This window comes from Nelumbo lutea, chromosome 7 (assembly GCF_056320005.1).
Source record: "Nelumbo lutea isolate HS-2025 chromosome 7, American lotus-T2T, whole genome shotgun sequence".
In the NCBI taxonomy this organism is placed as follows: Eukaryota; Viridiplantae; Streptophyta; class Magnoliopsida; order Proteales; family Nelumbonaceae; genus Nelumbo; species Nelumbo lutea.
Window position 1 is genome coordinate 592,846 of NC_142690.1, and position 16,617 is coordinate 609,462.

At 40.4% G+C, this 16,617-nt stretch overlaps 2 pseudogenes across 3 annotated transcripts; both read left to right on the plus strand.

The window, feature by feature from the left end:
- The first annotated feature begins 1,187 nt into the window (after window positions 1–1,187).
- On the plus strand, window positions 1,188–10,605 carry LOC148844472 (putative disease resistance protein RGA3; annotated as a pseudogene). Its single transcript, XR_016102501.1, has 3 exons — window positions 1,188–2,764; window positions 4,662–4,928; window positions 8,573–10,605. The product of XR_016102501.1 is annotated as a putative disease resistance protein RGA3 (transcript).
- Window positions 10,606–14,065: 3,460 nt separating this feature from the next.
- On the plus strand, window positions 14,066–16,604 carry LOC148844473 (E3 ubiquitin-protein ligase SIRP1 pseudogene; annotated as a pseudogene). 2 transcript variants are annotated; one of them, XR_016102503.1, is made up of 3 exons: window positions 14,066–14,575; window positions 14,783–14,933; window positions 15,344–16,604. The product of XR_016102503.1 is annotated as an E3 ubiquitin-protein ligase SIRP1 pseudogene, transcript variant X1 (transcript). The 2 variants fall into 2 exon arrangements; XR_016102504.1 differs by having other exon boundaries at window positions 14,320–14,559.
- Window positions 16,605–16,617: the final 13 nt, after the last annotated feature.

Genomic DNA, 16,617 nt, shown 5'->3' on the forward strand with positions numbered 1-16,617 from the left:
CCTGACGCCCATTTTTTAGCCCCTCTTATTGTAGTTAGGGCTTTATTATATCTAAACAATCGGGATGATCCAGATGGCCGATATCACATAGTAGAGGGTGTAAGACCCAAATAAATGCTATTTTATTTGAGCATATTCCTTGTTCTCTATTTTAAAATTTTCATTAGAAAGATAACATCATTAGGCCATGTTTGGGAGTGCTTAAAAATAAGTGCTTATTTGGATGGGGACCACACTGTTAAGCACTTATTGGTGTTTGGGAAATAAGCCCAAAATTAGTGCTTATTTTAAAAATAAGAGTTTATTTTTTAGGGAGAATGACGGTTCAGCCCAGGGTCAGAATTTGTAGGCCCAAAGTACCGTTGGGGTAGGTGCCAGATTGGAATTGATGCCAAAGCACGGGCAGGTGTTGGTGCATAGGGTGTAGGTTGACATTTTGAATGTTTATAGCTCTGCAGTGAAAATCAGAAATCTGCATTTGGCCTGTCCATACTTTTCCGTATTTTTTAAGCCCAAATTTTCAGCTTTTTTGTTTTAAGTGCTTATACAATAAGCACTTATTCAAATTATTTCTCCTAGAATTGTCCCCAGTAAACTTTTAGAATACCAATTATACCCTTTTATGAAAGCAATTTTACAAAGGCATTTTTATAAAAGTAATTTATGAGAATTACTTTTCAAAAGTAGAGTACTTTTATGAAAGCACTTTTATAAAAATACTTTTACGAGAGCACTTTTATGAAAGTACTTTTACGAAAGCACTTTTATAAAAATACTTCTATAATAACACATTTACAAAAATATTTTTATAACAACACTTACAAAGGTACTTTTATAAAAGCACTTTATGAAAGTATTTTTACTTTTATAAAAGCACTTTATGAAAGTATTTTTACTTTTATAAAAACACTTTTATGAGAGTACTTTTATAAAAGCACTTTTATAAAATCACTTTTATGAGAGCACTTTTACAAAATCACTTTTATGAGAGTACTTTTATAAATTGATGGATAAGTTATTTAACCAAGGTCATACATTCAAGGATATCAGTTTTCCGGGAAATTAATTGATACTCTCATCATCTAAGTTACATTTACATGGGGCAGCCAGAAAAACGAAGCGAGGTCCAAATCCAAATGGTAGGTGAAAAAGAGACGACTTGCAAGTCTCCCTGTTTTATTTTTATGTGGTAATACGTTGATGATGGGGTCACCGAATGAAAATAAAACCTCCAAATTACATAACATAGAAAGGAAAATGAAAAACAATATCTTCTGTACCTTTAGAAATCTGAATCTCCTTGTGAGAAGTGAGGATTGAAGAGAAAATACAGATGTCAGAAGTAATTCTATCCTCTTTTCTACCAGTTTTGTTTCATAAGTTAGCTTCCCCTATTGTTGAAGAGTATGTGCTTTGGTCAACAGCTAAGGAGGAGCTAGAGAAGCTAGAGAGTGCGCTGTCAACCATTCTAGCTGTGCTTGAAGACGCAGAGGAGTGACAAGTGAAGGATAAAGCGGTGGGGAATTGGTTGACTAAACTTAAAGATGTGGTTTATGATGCAGATAACCTGTTGGATGAGTTTGCAACAGAGGCTCTACGACTAAAAGTTGATACTGAGAACCACATGAAGCGCCGGGTACGTAGCTTCTTTTCACCTTCTAATCCAGTTGCGTTTCATATTAAGATGGGCCTTAGGGCAAAGGAGATCAATAAGAGACTAATTACAATTGCTGTAGAGAGGATTAATTTTCACTTCAGGGAGGGGGGTCTAAATAAGCAACATGAGGATGATGAGAGACAACAGACTCACTCCTTTATCATTGAATCTGAAGCTTTAGGAAGAGAAAGATAAAACAAAAATTGTGGATATGTTAACTGGGTTGGGTAATCTGGATGATATTTCTGTCATTCCCATAGTTGGCACCGGGGGGGGGGGGGTTAGGTAAGACGACTCTTTCTCAATTATTTTACAATGATAATTGGGTCAAAGAAAATTTCAATTTAAGAATTTGGGTCTGTGTGGCTGAGGATTTTAACGTCAGAAAGCTCACTAGAGCAATTATAGAATCTGCATCTAAGAACAAATGTGACCTCTTATACATGGATCTGCTACAGATTCGTCTTTCGGAGGTATTGAGTGGGGAGAGATTTTTACTTGTCTTAGATGATGTATGGTGTGAGGATTATGACAAGTGGGAAAGGCTAAGAATTTTGTTAAGGGGTGGTGCAAAGGGGAGCAAAGTCATTGTAACCAGTCCTAGTGAAGAAGTTGCATCCATCATGGGTTCACTTCCTACTTGTCATTTGGGAAGGCTATCGGAAGAAGATTGCTGGTCCTTGTTCAAGATGTGTGCCTTTGCACCTGGAGGAGCAGAAGATACTCCAACATGGTGGCAATTGGGAGGGAAATTGTTAAGAGGTGTGGTGGTGTGCCTTTAGCAATAAACACTCTGGGAAGCTTGATGCACTCTAAGAAGGATGAGGCAGAGTGGTTGTTCATCAAGGACAGCCATATTTGGAAATTACTTCAGACTCAGGAAAGAGATGGAATCTTACCCGCCTTGAGATTGAATTATAAACATTTACCATCACATTTGAAGCAGTGCTTTGCATACTGTTCAGTATTCCCAAAGGATTATGTCATTGACAAGGAGAAACTGATCCAGCTTTGGATGGCAGAAGGCTACATTCAATTTCAACCATACCATGAAAGCAGAAATCTTGAAGATATTGGTAACGATTATTTCAACTATCTACTGTGGAGGTCATATTTTTTTCATGAATAACTGATTACTTCATTGAATTTTAAGGAAAGTGTGCAAGAGAAAGTGAGAGAGAGACAAGCTCTCTTATCTCTCCCCTTTAACTTTAGTTACAATTACAATTACAGTTGTGCCCAAAATGTTTGAATTCTCCCAACCCCTTGCTTGGCCAGTGCATCAGCCATTGAATTAGCTGTTCTTTTCACCCACTGTATTCCCAGTTCCATGTCCTTTGTGATCCATCTGAATTTTTTCTTCTCATTATTATACTTCCACATCCTACTTTCCTCATCCAGTAGCCAAGCCACTACCAGTTTGGAATCCCCTTCAATGATTAGCTTTTTAGCATTCATGGTTGTAGCCTTTTGCATTCCTTTCATAACTGCCATTACTTCCGCTCTTAGTGAGTCTCCTTCACCTGCTGGGTCTGAGAATAATGCACAGACTTTACCCTCTTCATCCCTGAATACACCTCCAATTCCTGACCTTCCTGGGTTTCCCATGCTACTGCCGTCAAAATTAAGCTTTATAAATCCTCTTTCAGGAGGGGTCCAGATAGGAATAGCAGGCTGCTTATTGACATTTGAATCCGCCACTATCTTCCAGTTTCTAATGATATCATCAATGGATATATGTGAGAAGTTTCCTAAGGATTTCAGCCATTGAGCCGCTCTAATCAGAATTGGTTCAATCATGGCCTCTTTTGTTCTCTCCTTTTCTCTACAAATTCTTGCATTTCTTTCTTGCCACACTACCCAGATTATTGCTGCCCTAGCACTCTTCCACATGATGTTACCTATCTTCTTCAGCGAAGGACAGGAAGTTGGATCAAAGAGACTTTTGATGTCATCCGGAGGTGTCCACCTGCATTCAAATAAGGAAAAAAGTCATTCCCAAATACCAGCAACAAACGGACAAGTAATAAACAAATGAAAGCAAGTCTCACTTTTAGCCTTACAAAGAACACACCAGTGTGGGGAAAGGCACCACTTTTTCCTCTTCCTTTGTAGCCAGTCAAAAATATTTATTCTTTCATGTACAACTATCCAACAAAAAGCCGCAATCCTAGGTGGGATAGGCTTGCACCATACCTCAACAGGAAAAGATTGAGGGGGACTAAGGGGAAGTTGGGTTAACACTTTGAAGGAGTTATAGGAAAACAGGCCCGAAGAGGAAGGTGTCCAAATTCTTTCATCAAACTTATCAGGATCAAAGAAAGTTCCTTCAAGGTTTTGGATTAAAGAGAGTACACTATCAATTTCTGAATCCCTTAATCCTCTTCTAAAGCCAAAGATCCAATCAAAACCATTGACTGAGTTTGAAGGGACTAATAAAGTTGAAATGGGCTCACTCTTGAAACATGATAAAGAATACAAAGAGGGGTATATGTCTTTCAAAGGGGAGTTCCCATTACCAGATTTGATTCCAAAATTTGATTAAGTTGCCAGAATTTAGTTCATACCTTACAAGAAGCAAGAAACAATGTAGGATTGCTTGTATGGCCTTCCAAGGTGAAGCTCTGGTAGCCCGTTGCAGTGATCCAGCATCCCATCCATTGTCCAACAGCCCATGTATACTCACCACCACCCTTGCCCATAGTTTCTCTCTTTCTTTTGGCATTCTCCATAGCCACTTCCCTAGTAGAGATAAATTTCTTTTTTGCATATTTCCTATTTCAAGAACCCCAAACTTTTTATCTCTATTGACTATCTCCCAGCACACCTTGTGATCTCTTTTCTCTTCTCCTGGCTCCCATAAGAAGTCCCTTATTAATTTTTCAATGCTCTTGCTTACTCCCTCCGGCATTTTGAAGACTGACATATAGTACACAGGGAGGTTTGCTAGGGTCAACTTTATTAGTGTTATCCTATCTCCCAGCACACCTTTTCTACTGTGGAGGTCATTCTTTCAAGATGCAAAGAAAGATGATGACAGCAACATAGTTGCATGCAAGATGCATGACCTCATGCATGATCTTGTCCAGTTTGTTGCTAGGTTTGAGTGCTCAGTTCTAGAGGCAGACAAGGAACAAACTATCCTTAAAACAACTCGTCATTCCTCATTGATCTGTAGTAGAAGGGCATCGACAATCCCCCAATCACTATATAATAATGGGAAGAAGCTGCATACTTTTCTATTGGTGATGACTGAAAGACAGGAATCCATGTGTTTGCTGGAACATAGCAGCCGAAGAAGAAGAAGAAGAAGAGAAGTTTTGAGAAAGGCGGCATACTCACTTCAGCCAGCCCTACAATCTTATATAGATGATTATAAAATCATGTTACATGAATGGACTAGAATGCCCCTGATTAGTGATGGGACACCTAGACAAATAAAACATTAAACAAGTTTAGGCCCAATAACTAAGAACTTAAGACACAAATATGACTAACATAAACACTAAAAACAGTTGAACCAACACTCCCCCTCAAGCTAAGCATGGATGTCAGTCATGTTTATCTTGCCAAGTAAGTCTGAGAACTTCATTGAAGCTAGTCCTTTAGTTAACACATCTGCAATCTGCATCTCGGAAGGAGTATAAGGAATGCATAGTTCTCCTGAAACGATTCTTTCTCTAACAAAGTGTCGGTCAATCTCAATGTGCTTCATCCTATCATGTTGCACTGGGTTATTTGCAATGTTGATGGTAGCCTTGTTGTTACAGTACAGCCTAAGTGGACACTAGACCTTTACCCCGAGCTCAACAAGAAGGGTCCTAAGCCACAGTAGTTCAGCAACACCATGAGCTCGATATGCAGCCTCTGCACTTGATCTAGCAACCACATTCTGCTTTTTACTTCGCCATGTAACCAGATTTCCTCCCAGCCCAATCTGCATCAGTATACACTTCAATCTTAATTTTATTGTGTTTTTTTAATAGAATTCCTTTTCCTAGGCAAGTCTTCAAGTACCTAAGAATTCTTTCCACTGCTCTCATATGAGGAATCTTTGGAGAGTGCATGAACTGGCTGACAACATGTACAGCATAAGCAATATTTGGTCGAGTGAAAGACAGATATATCAACTTCCCTACCAGTTTTTGGTATCTTTCTTTATCAAGGTAGTCCTCTCCAACTGACATGTAGACCATGGTTCTGTTCTATTGGAGTATCTGCTGGTCTACACCCCATCATACCTGTCTCCCCTAGAAGGTCAAGGGCATACTTCCGCTGACATATATAAATGCCCTCTTGTGACCTAGCAACTTCAATTCCAAGGAAGTATCTCAGATGGCCCAAGTCTTTGATCTCAAACTCATAAGCCAAGAACTCCTTTAATCTTTTTATCTCTTCCAGATCATCCCCTGTAATCACCATATCATCCACATAGACGATGAGTACCGTAAGTCGGCTATTCTGTTTCCTAGGGTTAGTTGATGGTCAATCTGTTATTCCAGTTGTTATTTATATTTTAAATTTATATTGTTTTATTTGTTATGTAAATACCAAGGGCAGATTTGCCCTTCTCATGTAACTAGCATAACCTATAAATACTAAATAAAAGTGGCGGCGCAGAATATTCAGATTCTGTCATTCCTTTCAATTCTTGTGTTCTACTGCTCTCTCTACTCTTTCTCCTCCCTCCTCTATACCTTTTTCTCCTATTTTCGAACCTGAAATCTATTAGGGTTCAAGGCTGATAGCAGTCTTGAACATCTACTGTAAGCTTCGAAACAGATAAGAGATTGGAAGTAAGATTTGGAACATGTAAAATAGATTTAAGAGAGAGGTTCTTGCTTAGGTCAACCCTCCCTTCCCAGAGATGGTGGAGAGGGAACCGTCAACAACTCTCATCTTATCTTGGCCAGACATCAATTGGTAAGAAGAAAATAAAGAGGACATGTGTGTCATGTGGCCAGTTACACCGGAATCAATAATCCAAGAAGTAGAGTCTATAGAATTAGTTGTGCTATAAGCAAAGACAATACCTGATCTGGCAAGAGAGGTGGAAGCAAGGGAATTAGTCCTTAGACGGGTTAGGGCCTGGCTAAGGACCTCTACCTCATCAGCAGTGAAACCAAGGACCCGGATGTGGAGGAATTAGCAGTCTGTCCCATGGGAGAAGATGCAACTGTAGATGTGTTCTTCGAGCTATCACCACTGTGACTAGTAACATGGTTCCCAATTGCTGTTTGATTCTTCTGGGGCTTCTTGTCTTTCCTTAACGCAGCTGGTTTCAGATGAGGATAAAGAACTCAACAAGTCTCTTTTACATGCCTTTCACCACCACAATGAGAGCACTTAAGATGCCTCTTGTCTGAATGCTTGCTCCCCTTTTGGTTTGAAGAAATCAGGGCTGAATGTTCAACAGGCTGTTCAGCTGGCTGTATTTGAGTGTCAATTTGCATCTCTTTCCTCCTAAGCTCTTCATTCCTTACTAGATAATAGACATGGTGTAAATCTGACATTTCATCATTTCCTAGAATTTGAGACCTTATGCTCTCATATTGGGTCTAAACCAGCCAAGAACTTAAAGGCTCTACCCTCTTCATTTTGTTTGTCATGCTTCTCCTTGTCTTTTGCATTCTCCCAATCAAGAATAAGATGATGATCAAGTTCTTCCCATAGTCCTTCTAGGGTTGCAAATACGTTGCAACTGTCATATCTCCTTGTCTCAATGCAGCAATGCCTTGGTTCAGCCTATAAATTCTGGCATTGTTCTTTCTCTGTCCATAAGTTTTAGAGACTTTCTCCCAAATCTCAGCAGCAGTAGGAAAGTGTTGAACAGTCCTGGCCACTCTTGGAGTCATCGAAGCAAGCAGCCAGGACATAACAGTAATATTTTCCTTACGCCATACTGCATACTCCGCACTACCCACTACAGGTTCCTTCTTCTGTCCATCTAAATAACCCGTAAGTTCCCGGGAAGTAATGAAGAGCATGGCTGAAACAGACCATTCTCTGAAGTTATATTCGTCCAACAATACACTGGTGATCTGCAAGCTGTGTAGATTTGGATTTTCCAGATTAGGAGACCTCCCACCAGTTCTATTATCCCTAGAAGACACTTCTCCCGATATTGAAAACATCTCCTTCCTCTTACATTGATCACAATTGAAAACTCAGTACAAAGAACACTATTTCAGACTTACCAAAGCTGTTGCAGGTCTGAGAACCCCTTGTAACAGGTCTGAAACCAAGAACAATCCGCCTCTGTATTGTGCTGAACTCTTCTGGACTAGACTGGGCTTTGATTTCTGTTGTCGTAGACTGGGATCACCCTTACGATCTGTACTAGGACTGTCGAAGTCAGTCCTTCCACCTAGATCTGTTCCACACAGATCTCTCTTAGCAGCCGAATGGCTACTACCTGCCGCAAGGTGTCTAGTAGGACATCGGTTTCTGGAACAAACTCCCCTTGGGCCCTACAACCAAGGGAAACCCTAGATACAGACCTTGCTGTGTTCTACGGTCAGCCCTAGGGTTTCTTCACAGCGACCAAGATAAGAGAGAAAGAGAGAGAGAGAGAGAGGAAAAAAAGGAATAGAGAAGAGCAGAGAAAGGTGGCGGCTGTAACCAGACAGACGGATTAGTGCTCTAATACCATGTTTGCTGGAACATATCAGCCGAAGAAGAAGAAGAAGAAGAGGAAGAAGAGAAGAAGTTTTGAGAAAGGCGGCATACTCACTTAAGCCAGCCCTACAATCTTTTATAGATGATTATAAAATAATGTTACATGAATGGATTAGAATGCCCCTGATTAGTGATGGGACACCTAGACAAATAAAACAAATAAAACATTAAACAAGTTTAGGCCCAATAACTAAGAACTTAAGACACAAATATGACTAACATCAACACTAAAAACAGCCGAACCAACACCATGGATGTCCCTGATAAGATTGCCTCAAGTTTCAGATATTTACGCTCCTTGGATTTAAGTTGCACCAATATCAACAGCTTGCCTAATTCGGTAGGCAAGTTGAAACACCTAAGGCTTCTTGACCTCTCTCACACTAACATTGAAGTATTGCCTAAATCTGTCGACTCCTTGTGGAATCTGCAGACACTGAAACTCTCCCATTGCTATGCACTCCGAGAACTGCCCAAAGACATGAAAAACGTTGTTGGCCTTAGACATCTGAAAATTGATCATTGCCACAATTGACCTGCATGCCTGTAGCACTGGGAAAACTTATGCTGCAGGGGCTAAATCTTCAAGGTGAACTAACTATCGAAAACCTTGAGAATTTAAGATATGCAAGGGAGGCCAAGCAAGCAAAATCGAGAGAGAAACACAACCTTCGCTTCTTGGAGTTGTCATGGAACCATAACTATGATTCCATGAACTTGGGTGAATATTATGACCATGCATCGGAATGGCTTGAACCTCACATAAATTTGAAAAGGCTCCATATAAATAGGTATATGGGTGTAAAATTTCCTGAATGGTTAATGGGTACACTTCTCTCAAATTTGGTTGAGATTTTACTCAATGATTGCATGAGGTGTGAACATCTCCCGCCTCTTGGGCAGCTTACCTTCCTAAAGGTTCTCGACATAAGAGGTATGGATGCTGTGAAGATTGTTGGCCCTGAACTCTATGGAGAAGGTGATGTAAGTGGATTCCCATCACTCAAACAATTTAATCTCTGTGACATGCCAAATTTGGAGGAGTGGTTGAGTCTATTTGGAACAGAGGTACTACCTTGCATCAGCAAATTGTCTATCTCCGGATGCCCCAAGTTGGCAACTATCCCATGCCAACTTGCATCTCTTGAAGAACTGGAGCTCAGGGATAGCAATGAGTTGCTATTGAGGTCAGTTGCAGGGCTAACTTCTCTCTCCGTTCTTCGGATTAGTGAATTTTCACAAGTCCCTGCAAAGGGAGGTGGAAAATCTTATAGCTTTGAAGTCATTGCATATTGAGACATGTGATGAATTGATGACTCTGCCAGAAGGATTGAAAAACCTTGCTGATCTTGAGATTTTAAGCATTTGGGGGTGCTCTAGCCTGACGTCTTTGCTGGAGATACAAGGTTTGATCTCTCTTCGTGAATTGTCAATTCTGAACTGTACTAAGATAACTTATCTAGCACAGGATTTACAACACCTTACCATTTGAAGGATGCTCAGAGCTGGTCTCCTTGCCAGATGTAGGCAAGCAGAACCTCAGAGACCTTCGGACCCTCAGGATATGGCATTGTCCTAAGCTAATTTCATTGCCTGAGGGCCTTAAGCATGTTACTTCATTAACAGATCTGCATATACAGGATTTTCCCAGCATAATGGCTTTGCCAGAGTGGTTAGGAAACCTCACATCGCTTCGTGAGTTGTCAATCTGGGACTGCCCAAATCTCATGTCATTGCCAGAACAAGTGAAATGCCTACGTGCACTTGAGTATTTGTCTATTTGGCGATGCCCACATCTAGAGCAACGGTGTGTGGAGATGGGTGAGGATTGGCATAAGATACCACACATCCCAGAGATCCACATAAAGGACCAAGAGATAATAACCCAAGAAGGATTAGTGCAGAAGTTGAGTCAGAGAATTGAAGAAGGTGAAGCTTGGGAGAGAGACTTCAACAAGTTGAAGAGCATCAATACCATGATTCTGGACCCCTATTTGTATAGGATGGATTCTGTTTTCCGCGAATGGTTGATGAAGATGAAAACCGTCGTCAACACATGGTGCAACGCTCAGTGAAGCAAGCAAGCACAGCACTGAATAAATAATCAAGCAAACAAGTGAACCAACGGTTGAAGCGCTCACAAGGTAACTAGTGTGAATCCTGTATGAATTTTGAATATGTGATCATCCTCATCCTCATTATAGTTATTACTGTGAAGTGTGAACTATATAAATGGGTTTGTAGTTTAAAATTAAGGCAATTAAATCAAATGATCCGTAACATCCATATGTTTCACACTTGTTACACTGCAAATGACTAAAAGATAATATATATGCCCTGAAACTGTGATTCTAAAATCAAACAATTAAAATAACTTGGGCAATTCCTAGCATCACAGCAAGTAGGAAGGCAAAAGAACCCAACATATATACTGAAAATGCAGTAAAGAATGTGCAATCGTCAAATCAATCAACCGTATATATATACACCAATTAGTTTCTAATAATCCTTGATGAACTACTGTGTGATTTCGTGAATTGTTTTGTTTGTTGTAAGCAGAATGCAAGCATACTATTCATTTGATCTCCTGCTGCCGTTTCTTTCCCTCTTTTCTTTGTGGGTGGGGTGAGAGTCTGGGAGTGGGGGCATGAGAGTATGTGAGTGTACTTTGTACCCACACCCACAGGCCACAGCCCCATATAGGCATAAACACATTGCCTTGGTCCACCTTAGCTTAGTAGTCCATCAAGTGTCATCCCCTATTCCCCTTGGTCCCTATGGACCCTACCGACCTGTCCAGTCACCACTCACCAGTGTCCGCATCTAGCACCGTGTAGATCTCACAAGTCACAATTTGGCAAGCCACGCACAGATTCTATTTCAATGGCCAAAATACAGATAGCACACAAGGACAACAAACAATGAGATTGAGAATGAGACTTGATCTTCTGGGAGGGAAGAGAGGGAGCAATAATAATTGAAGTTTCAGGACCCAGTCCCACCACTGAAAAACTAAACAGGTCCCACCCCACCTCACCATGTCTCCCACACTTTGAACAGAAGATATTCTTCTTTCTTATTTCTTACCACGGTGCAAGATTTTAGTGGTATTGTCTATTATTGCTGTGTTCAGAATTCAGATGGATCTCCTCATCCTCTTAATAAATTCAAGAATTTCTATTTGAGCTGATGAGCACTAATGTCAAGAATTTTGGAATCTGAAGTGGAAGAGTGAAGCAGCACCTGTAGTAGCAAATATTCCCTTCTGACGTTCCAACAACTTAGATTTTCCAACTCATTTTCAGGTTTGGCAATTGGCACCCCCCTTTTCCTTTTGCATGTTGCTTGGTACAGAATCTGGGTTAGGGCCCTATAATGTATTTTGTCATACTTCCTTCCAAGGTTCAAAGTCGGCCCATATTGGTCGATATGTATCATTCCGGGACCCCTCCGATACGTCTTTATAATGAGTGTATCGGAGGTCTAACCGGTTCAGAGTGTGGAGGAGACTTAAACCGCCCCTCCGAACCTGTTTCAAAAAGAAATTAAAAAAAAGGATATCAATTTGTCCGATACGCCACCTTGCTCCCATGTCTTTCTATTTGAAAGCTACATGCTTATGCATTTATCTAATTAACATGTATTCCTGGCTTTCTTCAAGGGTTTTCAATGACCAACTGAGAGGTGACTCAATTGGTTTGTTCTAGCATAGATGTGATTCGATTCTTACAATCGCTGATTTTGAGAAAGGGGTTATTAGTGGTGCCTTAAATGGATTTTTGTCTGCATATTAGTGATTAATTCCCACTCTCAGGACTCTCTCTCTCCGACCAAAAGGAATGTACCAATAATTTGAATCTTGTATATTTTTTTTATTTTTTTTTCAAAATTTTAGAGGGGCCTATTTTTATGTGTTTTGGTTATTAAAAATAATTTCTTAAAAATATATTAGAATAAATGTATCATATACCAAAAAATATGATACATTTTAAACAGATTGTATCAAAATTTTAAACATTGTGAGACCGGACTTAACAGAACCAGACCAAATGATGAGAGAGAATCTGGGATGGTAGTGGTGCGTCTGAAAAATGTAGTAGTGTTGTGAGTTGTGACCTCTCTGTCTTTCCCGGTAGATGTTTAAAACAAGGTAGGTGTTGGACGTGTTCATCTACTCATCTACTCGTCTCTTGTCGGTTCCTTTATTCTCTCTCTCCGTCAGTATGTTAAATTTATTCAATACATGACATTACTCAACCACTCATGAGAGGTTGTGAGGATTGACATTACTCAACCACTTATGAGAGGTTGTGAGGATGAGAGAGGAACTTATCAAGGACCACATATTTTCATCGGAGAAGTACGATACATATGATGCAGAATTCTGAATTCCAGCCCCCCTATTACTAGCCCTCTCCCCTATAAACTACATCTTACCCGTGAATTTGACATCAATTCACGGTCAGATGCATTCCCCTTATACTCATTCTCCCTATTTTCATTATACCCTCCTCTCTCTATCTACCTCTTCCTCTCTCCTGTTTCGCTTTCTACTTTCATTTCTCAATTCTCACCGCACACTCACATTTCTAATTGTATGCCATTAATGAGACTCACGTGACAAAATTCTTAATTAATTAACATTACAGGGTTGACAACGAAGCCAAGAAGTTTCTGGAATTAATTATTAATAAACCACTAATTCTAGGATTGAAGTTGTTGAGACCGAATCAGACCCCTCCAATCACCACAAGACTGCCTTCCACAATGTCCCACAGCACATCCTGCTATAGGAAATATTTTCCGATGATAACATCATCATTCTTGATATTATCATCGGAGAGATGTTTCTAATACATGGCGGAGATGTGCTATAAGACATTGTGGGGGGCTGATTTAAACTTGAAGTTGCTAATGCAGTCATAATAGTATATAAGGGCAACCTTTGGAGTTTAATATCAATAAAAGTGATATATTTTAAAAAAGTTCAAAAATAGGTTAACTTTTTAAAAATAATATTAATAAAGGGCAAAAATATTGTTCATCATCTTCTTCTTGTCATTTGTTCATCAGAACCGTTGTCTGCCACCACCTGCCACCATCATCCGCTGCCACTCGCCATCGCCTCCGCCTCCAGCAACGTTGCCGGAGGTGGCACAAGGCAAAGGTGGCGGGTGGCGGCACTGGTGGTTTCCCTGTGCAACGCCGCCACCTCCGCCTCTGCCTCCGACAACGTTGTCGGAGATGAGTGGAGACAGAGGTGATAGCAGTGACGAGTAGAGGAATGACCACCAATGCCACCGCCGCCACCTCTACCTCCGACCGCATTCGGCAACATTGCCAGAGGCGACGATAGGCAAAGGCGGCGGTGGGCAATAGCGAACGACAGTGACAGGTAGTGGTGGGTGGTGGCAGACGACGGTTGTGATGAATAAATGGCAAGAAGGAAATGATTAATAGTATTTTTCTCCTTTATTGACCTATTTTTGAAAACTTTTTAAATATATTACTTTTATTGATATTAAACCTCAAAATTTGCCCTCATATGCTAAAAACCCTAAATAAAATTGTTGAGGCTTCTTGAGGGTGTGAAGGGGCCGGCCGTCCCCGCTTTCCACGATAGAAAACGAAATCCCAGCACCACCATACGCGTCTGTCTTGGACTTAGTAAAGGAAAGCTAATAATCGTAATAGTTAATAAATACTAATATCTTCTTCTTATCTTAACCCCCCCACCCCTCTCTCTCTCTCTCTCTCTCTCTTTCTCTCCTCCTTCACAGCTTTACTCTCTATTAAAATATATATGTATTAGCATGCTTTTTATTTCAACGGCTGAGCTCATCAGCTCAACCTGAACCCTCAGCTAGCAACCCACGCAGCAAAAATTAGCTTCTTTTTTTTATTTTATTTTTGACCAACCAATCAATTCAAGTCTATCTTCTTCACTGTGCATATATAAAATGATAAATCCTTGATTGGGCCCCACTCTTTGCTAGACCCCACTCATTAAACGCTTCATATTTCAGGTCAATTCTTAAAAGAAAAAAGAAAAGAAAAAAAAATTAAAAGTCAGGACTCAGGACTCAGGAGGGTTAAAAATTTTTAGAAGAAGAGGAAGGAGGAATGCGTATGCGCGTTTGGGTACTAATTCTTCTCTGCAACTTCCTTCCTCTTTCCTTTTCTTCCACCAAAATCCATAGAATCCAACCAAAACCATCCCAAAGGTAAAATTGCCAGCAGGTAAAATCTCTCTGCCACAATCCTTCAATTTCCAGAAAAATAAAATAAGAGGGCCTTTTCTTTTCTTTTTATTTTTTTGGGTAAATTGCGTGTCAATTCGCTCTTGTGTTTCATACAATAAGAATATGGTGGTTATTAATCTTTGTTCCAGATTCTTCTATTATTTAGATTGCTGATACATTTAAATCTCTTACGTACCCGTTCTAGGCATCTCTATGTTTCCCAAATCTCCCTTCTGTTGTTGGATTTGGTCTTGCTGAAGGAATTTTCTCTGTTGGTGGGCTTGATCTCTGAAGCTGTGATTTCTATTGATTTTTCCTTGCTTTCGCATCTACCTCGCGAATAATCCTCTGTCTTGGTACGATCTCTCTCTCCCCCCATGTAGCTTGATGAAATCATTTTTTTTTGTGGCTGATTTTTTATCTCTGCTACGATTTCAATTCTGGTTGATTAAGAGAAGGGATCTCCTTTGCTTGTATCTTTATGCTTTTTAGGTTCTGCAATAACTGAAGACAAGAAAAGCTGTAGATCGTTTATTTTACTCCCCCCACCCCCATTTCTGATCGATCACGAGAACTGTTGTTTTTTGTTCCTGATTGTTGACTTTTTTTTATAGTCATCTATGGAAGGCAGAAAGGATCTGAGAGTTTATGCTTGTTGGTTTTTCTTCTTTTTAAACTTTTAAACGCTTGTTGGGCTGGTTTGAAATTTACAGGAACCCGTTCTTCTTTGTGCTTTTCTGAGGTGGGTTTTTTTTTTTTTTTCAAGGTTGCAAAGAGGGAGAGATGGGTGATGCTCCAGTGGCCAGGTACTGGTGTCACATGTGCTCTCAACTGGTGAACCCAGTCATGGAAGTAGAAATCAAATGCCCTTTCTGCGAGAGTGGGTTTGTGGAAGAAATGGATAGCTTTAGGGAGCAGGACAATGACAATGATCTAGGATCTGATCGAGCTCTTTCTCTTTGGGCTCCAATCTTGCTTGGGATGATGGGTGGTACTCGCCGCCGAAGATTCAGAAGAGAGGAAGACGGTGATGAAGAGGCCCAGCAGGGTGGATCTGAACAAGAACGAGAGCTTGAATCTTTTCTTCGAAGGAGAAGAAGACATTCGGCTGCAATCTCAGCTGCCTTGTTTAATTTGCTCCAAAGCCTCCGTGCTTCTGGTATCGCATCTGAAATGGAGAATTCTGAGAGTGATAGGGAGAGAGATCCTGTCATCCTGGTCAATCCTTTTAATCAGGCCATAATTCTTCAAGGCTTGTTTGATACCAACCAGAATGAAAACCAGGGACAAAATGCCCCCAGCTCCTTGGGTGATTACTTCCTCGGATCTAGTCTGGATCTCTTGTTGCAGCATTTGGCAGAGAATGATCCCAACAGATATGGGACCCCACCGGCACAGAAAGAGGCAGTGGAAGCAATGCCCACTGTAAAAATCACAGAGAACTTGCAGTGCTCAGTGTGTTTGGATGACTTAGAAATTGGGACAGAAGCAAAGGAGATGCCCTGCAAGCACAAATTCCATAGTGGGTGTATTCTTCCTTGGTTGAAACTTCATAGTTCTTGTCCAATTTGTAGGTTTCGAATTCCTGCTGATGAATTTAAGCTTGCTTCAGATGGGTCTGGCAATAGTGAGAATAGGGGTGAAAACAGTAGTGGTGTCGGTCCCCGTGGCGGAGAAGGAAGTGAAGAAGGGGGGAATGGAAATGGAAGAAGGTTTTGGGTTCCTATTCCATGGCCTTTTAATGGGTTATTTTCTATGTCAGGATCCCAGAATGATGGCAATTCTTCCTCACAATCATCTTCTTCAGCATCAGCAGGAAATGCTTCTCATACGGATGACAACTGAAGACATCTATGTAGTCTCCCATTTCCTTCCTCTTTTAAGTTGGATTTTCTGGTGGTTTCTTCCCTTTCCTTCTGTACATAGTCCTTTCTTGGATAAGCTGAATATATGTTCACTTTGTCTATTTTCTATAGAACCTAGTGCCTTGTTTGAAAATCCCTGAAATGATTTTTCTTATTTTCTCATTGTGCGCTTCAT